The sequence below is a fragment of the Meriones unguiculatus genome, chromosome 7 (genome assembly GCF_030254825.1).
Source record: "Meriones unguiculatus strain TT.TT164.6M chromosome 7, Bangor_MerUng_6.1, whole genome shotgun sequence".
NCBI classification, from domain to species: Eukaryota; Metazoa; Chordata; class Mammalia; order Rodentia; family Muridae; genus Meriones; species Meriones unguiculatus.
The window spans coordinates 16,583,758-16,591,102 of NC_083355.1; the positions used below are offsets into that span (position 1 = coordinate 16,583,758).

The window sequence follows — 7,345 nt, forward strand, 5'->3', positions numbered from 1 at the left end:
CTAGCGGGGGGTACTGTGAGGAGCAGAAGTTGCCTAGATGCCAGCAGACCCCCTTGGTTACCCTCAGGCAAAGCCAGGCCTTCCATGATGGCGGAACACGCAAGCAGAGGAGTTTCCCAGGCATTGAGGTAGCAGGGACCCGTGCAGTATGTTCAGTTTCCAGCTCCAAAGCCAATGCCTCGTGCTAGAGGGCAGAGATGAGAGCAAAAGGCCCTTAGCTGACCCTTACGGGACGTTAGGGAAGGAGAGCGCGGGCGCCCCTCAGGGCAGGCCCACCTCGAGAAAGCCACGGTGCACGCGTGTGAGATCCCCCACGGCCGTGGAGTGACTCCCACCAGCGCCGGCTCAGGAGCTTGGAGCTGTTTACCCCCAGCCCTGTCGGCCATCCACCCGCTCTGAGCCCTGAGAATTCCACCCGCACCCCATCCCACCCACCTTTTCCACAGCTGTCAGCCAGCCTGGGACCCGGAGAGGAGTCCAGCTTATTGCAGGCCAGGTGTCTCTGCGCTTGCCAGACAATAATGGCCAGGCTTCCTAGTGAGTTACCGCTCCTCTTCTGCTAGTCCATCCCCCACCCATGTGCGTACTTGAGTTTGTTAATTTTTAGTTGGTTTTTTATTTATTTTTTTTTTTGGGGGGGGGAGGCGGTGTTATCATCCAAACCACGGATGGCATAAAGTTAGATCATGCGACAGATCTCACATGCGAGGTTTACTTGGAGGGGACATATAGATGCTGCCTCTGAAGGAGGGTAGAAGGAAAGAGGGGGAGGGAAGTAGGCCGTTTATAAGGGGATACAGCGCATGCGCAGGGGAAGGTATGTGTCTCCTGGAGACAGCCGGAATGTGCCTCCTCTCAGCAGTTAGTGATGATGTACCCTGCTGTCGCTGGGTCCCTGGGGCTAGCTGTGGAGATGCCTGATTGCTAACAGTTGGGGTTCAAGACAGGGTTTCTCTGTGCAGCCCTGGCTGTCCTGCAACTCGCTGTGTAGACCAAGCTGGCCTTGAACTCATAGAGATCTGCCAGCTTCTGCCCCCCAAGTACCATTGTTAATTTTTTTAAAAAAACTCATTTTTGTTTGTGAGCTTCTATGCACCATGTGCATTCAAGATCCCCTACAACTGAAGTTAAAGATGTTTGTGAGCTGACATGTAGGTGCTGGGAGCCAACTCTAGGTCTCTGCAAGAACTGTAAGCACTCTGGCCCACTCCGCTGAGCCATTTCCCAGCCCTGCACTGGAGGGTTTTGTCTGTTTGGTTTTTCTCTTTTGATATTTGGTTTGCTGAGACAGTATCTCTTACTTCATGGTATCGACTAGCCTAAAACAGTCTGTGCAGCCGAGGCTGGTTTCAAACTCCTGACAACCCTCTTTTATGCTCTCACATCCTGGGATTAAAGGTCTATACCACCAAACACAAAAGTTGATGTTTTATTTTTGTTTGTTTGCTTTGGATGTTATTGTTTTGTTGTTATTGGGGTTTTTGGGTCTTCAGGTTTTGGTTTTTTAAGACAGGGTTTCTCTGTGTAGCCTCCGCTATCCTGGAACTCACTCTGCAGATCAGGCTAGCTGGAATCAGAGGTCTGCCTGCTGGGCACAGTGGATCCCACCCAGCACTCCAGGAGGCAAAGGTAGGTGGATTGCACAGGCTATCCAGGACAGCCAAGGCTACAGAGAGAAACCCTGTCTCAAACAAACAAAACAAACTAACAAGAAAAAGCAAGCAAGCAAACAAAACTATTGAGTCTCCAAAATCTCTGTAAAACCCCTATCTCTCTCTGTTTTGTTTGTTTTTAACTAATTTTAAAGTACCACCAGTAATGGTGTACACACTTTTCATCCTCGCACTCAGGAGACAGAGAAAGGCAGGTCTCCAAGTTCAAGGCCAGCCTGGCTTACAGAGGAAACTGCAGGATAGCCAGGGTTGCACAGAGAAAAAAAAAAGTTTACAGTTTCTCAACTGTGGGCACCAATAAACAAAACAAAACAAAAATTAAGTACTGTCTTCAAGAAGGAAAACAAAATCAAACTACCACTGCCCAATGTGTGGGACCCACTCACAACCTTCTGGACTCCTCCAAGCGGCTTGGGTCCCTTCTCAGGATCTGCCCCTTGCAGCACACAGCTTGTCTTCTAGGTTCCGGCCGGCTCACTCCCCCGATGCTGCTCTTCCTGCTCGTCCCATGGGACTGGTAGCTCCAGAACACCAGGGTCTCCTGCTGCACCTGGGCTGCACTTCCCCAACAGCCTCTCATAGACTCTCCTCATGATGCCAAGCCTCAGCTTCTCTGCAGGACCCCCTCAGTCCTGGGTCTTCAGCCGCCAGGGAGGCTGCACCCTCCCTAATGGCCTCTTCTGGCCTCTCACAGTGCCCAGCCTCAGCTGCTCTCCATGACCCTTCATGCCTTCACAACCAGGACCACCTGGGAGACTCTTCCACTACCCAGTCCGACCGCCTCCCCCAGTTCTAGAACACAGCTTGTGTGTGCTCACCCTGAAGAAGAAACACTTCCCGGAAGAGTTCGCCTCGGCGATGCTGGTCTCTTCTTAATCTGCTAATTTCTTAGCTCCAGCTGACCAGCATCAATTGTCCCAGTGACACAAAAGCTTCACTTCAGTGGTGCCAGTCTCTTGGTGATCATGGCTGACTCTTCAGCCCAAGCTGACCAGAAAGACAAAATGTTAATTTTAGTAGCAAACAACCCTTAAAGGCCTTGGAAACTCCACCCGCCAGGCCTCCATCTCCTGCACCGCTCTCAACATCCTACCTTCCAGCTCCTGTAAAACACCCCACTGAGCTCTCAACACTCAATGGCTTTTCTTTTCTAGCCCAAAGTTCCAAAATCCTTCCACAGCCCTCCCCAAAACATGGTCAGGTCTGTCGTAGGAGTACCCACTACACTGGCACCAGCTTGTCTCAGGGTTTCTATTGCTTCAGTGAAACACCGCGACCAGACAGCGAGTTGGGAGGCGGTGACAGGAGAGTCCCCCCCCCCCCCCCCGGCAGCTTGCCAGCCAGCTGGAGTCTGCTGCACAGTGGCAAACAAGACACCAAGGTTCAAACAGGGCAGCGGGCCGGAACCCACACCAGAGGTAGTCTCCCGATCACACCCATACACTGGCACACACCTCTCACACATGTGTAAGTAAACATCGAAAAATTGTCGCAGGTATTTATTAGATGGCACAAAAGAAATACACAGGCCCTGTCTTCAGAAGGGCTTCTTGAATGTCTGAAGGATAGGATGCTTCAGAGTATCCTGGGGGCGGGAGGTTCTTTGTTCATTTGTTTTGTTTTTTTGACACAGGGTTTCTCTGTGTAGCCCTGGCTGACCTGGGATTCACTACATAGACCAGGCTGGCCTCGAACTCAGAGATCCACACCTAGCTGCAGATCCAGGCTGCGCTACACAGCCTGGGTGGTTGTTGCTTTGCTCTTTGTGACAGGGTCACCGTGCAGCCTTGCCTGGCCCGAGTCTTTCCATGTGGAAAAGGCTAGAGATCCTAGAAATCCGTTTGCTTTTCCCCCTTAGATTAAAGGCCTCTGCCACCATGCCTGGCTTCTTTATTTTCTACGAAACAGGGTCTCCTTCTGTACCCCTGGCTGGCTTCGAACTTTTGGCCTCTATTCAGATCACCTTCTGAAACTACAATGTGGCAGGTTACATTTTTCTTGGAAACTTAGGTGATAATTTCCAGACGGTCCCTTTCATTACATTTTTCTAGGTCACTGACCTCACTTGCCAGGTCATTCAAGTTTCCATTTCCAGGCTTTGCAGGTGCTTCATGGGGCTGTGGAGTTTTAGACTCTGGCTTAACTTTCATTCGTCTTCTGTGTTTTGTGAACTCAGTTTGCTTCTTGGTCCCAACTTCCTCCTGTATCAAACTTAATCTAAGGGTCAAGCTGTAAACACATAGACTGTGAATTTGTTTTTGTTTTAGAATATTATATGCATACCCCCCACCCCAGATGGGGATTCTCTTTGTAGCCTTAGCTGTCTTGAACTTGATTTGTAGACCAGGCTGGCCCTGAACTCACAGAGAGCCACCTGCCTCTGGCCCCCTGAGTGTTGGGATTACAGGCTTGCACCACCACGGCCTGGCCATGCATACCTTTCTAAGGCAACACCTCCCTCAGACAATGGTTAGGACAGAAAAGAGAGAGGATGGTAAAGCAGACTCCAGAGACCCACACGTAAATTGACCTCTCCTGACCTCTGAGCAGCCACCGCAGCCTCCTCCAGAAGACTATGGCTCTTTCTGGCCCAAGAACCACTACTAAGAAAGATGCCTTAATGTCTCCATTTCAGGCATTTCTTGACTAAAATGGCCGAGAGGCAACTTCAGGAGGAAGAGTATCTCTAAGCTCACAGTTGCACAGTGCACTGTCCATCATGGTGGGAAAGGCACTGCACCCGTCACACGAGGCCACACTGAGATGGGGGCACGCTGGTGCTCCACCCACTTTCTCTCTTTTAGTCGGTCTAGGACCCAGCCTATGGGTCGGTGCCTGCCGAGTTCAGGGGGAATTTTCTCTCTTCTAGCTAAATCTTTCTGGAAACACTCTCATAGACACACCCAGAGATGCGTTTCCATGGTGACCTAAATCCGGTCAAATTGACAATGGAGATTAGGCATGGAAGTGCCAGAGACTCTGAGTACTCTGTCCCTGTGCTGCCCCCAGTTCTGAACTGAGATGCAGAATGAGTACCGCCTTCCCTGGCCTCATTATTAAAGAAACTTTGGTCAAGAGCCAGGGGTGTAGCTCAGGGTTAGAGCTACAGCGTGTAGCTTTGAGTTCAATTGCCATGAAAAAGGGCAGGCTTGGGGCTGAGGAGATGAGCCAGAGTTTACCTTGTGAGCACAAAGACCTGAATTCAGGTCAACAGAATGTCTGTAAAAGCTGGGTGTGACAGCATGTGCCTGGAAGCCAGCACTGGGCAGAGAGACTCAGTGCCAGTGAGAGGCCATCTCAAAAAACCAAAAAAAAAAACATGCCATGGTGCACACCTTTAATCCCAGTATGCCAAAGGCAGAGGCAGGCTGATCTCTGAGTGGAGGACTGAGCCAGAGCTGAATGAATGCTTTATCTGCTCTTTTACCTCCAAATTGCCCTCACTGAGCTCCACCCAGAACCTACTCTCTTAGCCACTTGCCAGGCTTGCTGCTTTCTCTGCTCTTTCCTCCCACAATGGACACATCGTTTATCGTGTTGTATTATCCCAGTGCCTGGCTGGTGTGAGCGTGACAGCCCGGAAGGGAAAGGTTTCCCCTACGGAAGTGTTCCAGCTCTGCTCAGCACGGGAGGTTTGCCCCAGAGAAAGCATTACAGCTCTTACATCACACAACAAACCTCACACAAGAGATTTAGTGGGAGAAAAAAAAAATCTCAGGAAGGTGTCTGCCTCTGATCACTCAGATGAGAAGCAGCAGGGGACAGAGCAGAAGACAGGGCTTATATAGGATTTCTTAGGGATGTCCTGTGCCCCCCCCCCAAGCTTTCCAGGGTGGGGACTGGTGGGATTTTAATTCCTGAGCTTGGATGAGCTCAGGGATTGGTGGGTTTTCTTTACCTTTTGTGGGCATCCACAATCCTTTCTCAGTCACCTCTGCAGCCCAGCGACTGATAGCAGTTATTCATTACTTACTGACAGAACTTGTGGTTGGGGGTGTGGGGGACCAGGGGGGTCATAGCCACGCTTCTAGAAAATGAAACTACTCACATTCCTGGAGATCATGAGGACAGAGCCTGGACTGGATCCCACTAGACGCTGCAGTGGCTGGTTCTCTCCAGAGCTCTCTGTAACCAGAGCCCCAACCTGCCAGTTCAGAGAAGAGACTTTGCTCTCTGCCTGTCCAGAAACATACCTGGAGAGGAGACAGTCCCTGCTCCAACTAGACCTTGAACCTGGACTGCTTCCAATGAAATAAAATGGGGGTAGGCTGGAGGGTTGTTTTGTTATTTTGAAATGGACTGTGAGATTTTTGGTTTTTTTTCTTTCTAAAAAACGTATTTATTTTTATTGTATGAGCATTGATTTATGTTTTGCCTGCATGTATGTCTGTGTGAGGGTGTCAGATCCCTTGGAATTGGAGTTACAGACAATTGTAAGCTGCCTTGTGGGTGCTGAGAATTGAACCTGGGTCCTCTGGAAGAGCAGCCAGTGTTCTAAACCGCTAAGCCATTTCTCCAGCATCCTTGCTTTTTGGACTTGAAACAAGGTCTCATTATGTTGCCCAAGTTGACCTCAAACTTGATTCTTTTGTTTCAGTCTCCCCAGTCTTGGGATTAAACACATGAGCCACCATCCCTGACTAGGGATTCAAATCCAGAGAGCTGTCTGCTTTGGAAAACATTATTTCTGAATTATAAGGACAAAGGAAGCATTGGAAATGACCTCGGATGCCTTTCTTAGATCAGGAAAAACCAGGTTTGATCCTGATGGAAAAGAATAATGTTTGAGTCTGTTCCCATCTCAAGGGCAGGAGATCTACTTTCTGGATTCACCTCCCTCTCGCAGAGCCAGCTGCCAACCTCATGAAGGTGGTTTGTTTGTGACAGAGGCTCATGTGGCCCAGGTTGGCCTCTCACTATGTAGCCCAAACTAGTCTGATTTTCTTCCCTCAGGTTCCCAGTCAATCTCCTGGGTATCGTGGTGTTTTATCTCTAGGACCCCACAAAAAAGAGCCAGACGTGTGATGGGCAAATCTCTCCTGAGCTCAGGGGCGACAACACTACCTCCTTGAATCTGCCTGAGTGAGGCATAGCCAGAGTGGCTCATGCTTCAGACCATCCCTCCCTAACTTTCCATGCCTCGCTCTTTCCAGATTAACAGACGCCAATCCACCACTTTACTGCCCCCCCCCACACACACACACAGGAGGAAGGCAGTACTACGAACTACACAGCTAAGGAGTTTTACACATTTAAGGAAATCCTGGGTCCACACTCAGGAGCACTCTGGCAAAGTCACCATTGCGAGCACAGCAGCCTAACTGCCAGGCACACACCGCCATCCTCATCTTGATGGCCTCCCTGAGAACTGCCCAGGGCAAGCCAGCACCAGCACTCTTCTCAGTTTTGGTGCGAAAGCTGTGACCTGACAGCCTGGAGCACCGAGCAGCCTGACCAGCAAGGGAGCAGGCTGGAAGACAGGAACACAGGACTCTGGTATTCCCAGGCCCCTCCACAGCAGAGCCCTGCCTGTGGATGTTTCACACCGGAGACTTCATGTCCTTCACTTCGCCACAGGAGTGAGAGGAGAGCAGCTAAGGACCCGTCTGTGACCTTGACAGATCTCCAGCCCACTGCGTGGACTTGACTGTTAACAAAGGACTGACCCAACG

At 50.4% G+C, this 7,345-nt stretch overlaps 1 long non-coding RNA gene across 1 annotated transcript; it reads right to left on the reverse strand.

The window, feature by feature from the left end:
- Positions 1-438: 438 nt before the first annotated feature.
- On the reverse strand, positions 439-6,515 carry LOC132655112 (uncharacterized). Its single transcript, XR_009592749.1, has 3 exons — positions 5,722-6,515; positions 3,734-3,902; positions 439-2,660 (listed from the first exon to the last, which is right to left on the reverse strand). It is a non-coding gene; the product is annotated as an uncharacterized LOC132655112 (long non-coding RNA).
- Positions 6,516-7,345: the final 830 nt, after the last annotated feature.